Genomic DNA, 2,574 nt, shown 5'->3' on the forward strand with positions numbered 1-2,574 from the left:
GCTTCTGCTGGCAGAATATCAAAGAAAGTGAAAGTAAAAGTAGACACGGTAAAGCCAAACATTGAACTCGATGGTGATCATTTTTATTTTTATTTTTATTTTGTCGTACCTGTCAAAGGTGAACACACTTATCCACGTAGGTGAGTAGTAACGAGTTACATTTACTTAGATAAGAAACACAACTTTTACTTTGCTATACAACATATTCAATATATGTATAAAAATATACATTTAGGCCTCCACTCAGGCTTCATCCCAGGGACCCCAAAGGATTTTGGTCAAAAAAATATTTAAAATGTGTCATTATTTTGTATTATTATTATTCCAGGTTTAAATCTGTAGATCAACATTAGGTCTATCTGTCAATATAACGTTTTCAAAGATTTAAGTTGTATGCCCTTTTTGTCAAAGAAAACCCTCTTTTGTTATGGAAAAAAACACAAAATATGCAATAGTTTCCCCCAATAGAATTTTAAAGTGGAATATTTGAGATTATATAATAATTGGAGGCTTAAAAATTTCAACGCATCAATCAATCAATCAATGGGAAAGTCAAAGGAACTCGGCACAGGTCTGAAAAAGCGAATCATTTATTTGAACAAGTCAGGAAAGTCACTTGGAGCCAGTTCAAAGCAGCGTAAGGTCCCAAGAGCAAGTGTGCAGACTACTATTCGTAAGTATAAAGTGCATGGCACAGTTTTGTCACTGCCACGATCAGGAAGAAAGCGCAAGTTATCACCTGTTGCTGAGAGAAAATTGGTCAGGATGATCAAGAGTCAACCGAGAACCACCAAAAAGCAGGTCTGCAATGAACTGGAAGCTGCTGGCTACCATGCAAGAAGGACGACCTTGCTCTAGGAGCAGCACCTTAAGGCTTGTCCAAAGTTTGCTGCTGCTCACATACTGTAAGACCTTCTAGAGAAAAGTTCTGTGTTCAGATGAAACAAAAATTGAGCTGTGTGGCCACATTACCCAGCAATATGTTTGAAGGAGCAAAGGTGAGGCATTTAATCCCAGGAACACCATACCTACCGTCAAGCATAATGGTGGTAGTATAATGGTCTGGGCCTGTTTTTGCTGCCAATGGAACTGGTGCTTTACAGAGAGTAAACGGGACAATGAAAAAAGAGAATTACCTCCAAATTTTTCAGGCCAACCTAAAATCATCAGCCCGGAGGTTGGGTTTTGGGCGCAGTTGGGTGTTCCAACAGGACCCCAAACACACGTAATAAAGGAATGGCTCAATCAGGCTATAATGAAGGTTTTGGAATGGCCTTCCCAAAATCCTGATTTAAATATTTGGACAATACTGAAGAAACAAGTCCATGTCAGAAAATCAACAAATGTAGACCCAGAAAGGATCCGTGGAAGAGCCAGGCTTCATGAGTGTTTTTTGTGACGGGCAAGTATGTGCTCCAATCACTCTAATCACACAAAATAAAGAGTTTTACAGATTGTTGGAAACTCAAGGCAGCCATGACATTGTTCTTTACAAGTGTGTGTAAACTTTTGACCATGAGTGTACATAACTCCACATGTGTTCATTCATAGTTTTGATGCATTCAGTGACAATCTACAAGGTAAATAGTCATGAAAATAAAGACAACTCATTGAATGAGAAGGTGTGTCCAAACGTTTGGCCTGTACTATACATATATATATATATATATATATATATATATATATATATATATATATATATATATATATATATATATATATATATATATATATATATATATTCAATGGGTTGTCTTTATTGGAAGAGTGGCAGTGCGCAACCCGACGGTCCCTGGTTCAATCCCCACCTAGTACCAACCTCGTCACGTCCGTTGTGTCCTTGAGCAAGACACTTCACCCTTGCTCCTGATGGGTGCTGGTTAGCGCCTTGCATGGCAGCTCCCTCCATCAGCGTGTGAATGTGTGTGTGAATGGGTGAATGTGGAAGTAGTGTCAAAGCGCTTTGAGTACCTTGAAGGTAGAAAAGCGCTATACAAGTACAACCCATTTATTTATTTATCATTTAATGTTTATTTATATAGCCCTAAATCACAAATGTCTCAAAGGACTGTACAAACCACTACGACTACGACATCCTCGGAAGAACCCACATAAGGGCAAGGAAAACTCACACCCAGTGGGACGCCAGTGACAATGACTATGAGAAACCTTGGAGAGGACCTCAAATGTGGGCAACCCCTCCCCCCTCCCCTCTAGGGGACCAAAAGCAATGGATGTCGAGCGGGTCTAACATGATAATGTGAAAGTTCAATCCATAGTGGCTCCAACACAGCCGCGGGAGTTCAGTTCAAAGCGGATCCGAGACTGCAGCGAGAGTCCCGTCCACAGGAAACCATCCCAAGCAAGGCGGATCAGCAGCGTAGAGATGTCCCCAACCGATACACAGGTGAGCGGTCCATCCTGGGTCCCGACGACCGGTCCATCCCGGGTCTCGACTCTGGACAGCCAGAACTTCATCCATGGTCATCGGACCGGACCCCCTCCACAAGGGAGGGGATGACCCTCATTAACTAATAACGTTTTGGGAGACAATTATCTGATGTTTAGAAAACC

This window comes from Nerophis ophidion, linkage group LG04 (assembly GCF_033978795.1).
Source record: "Nerophis ophidion isolate RoL-2023_Sa linkage group LG04, RoL_Noph_v1.0, whole genome shotgun sequence".
Lineage (NCBI taxonomy): Eukaryota > Metazoa > Chordata > Actinopteri > Syngnathiformes > Syngnathidae > Nerophis > Nerophis ophidion.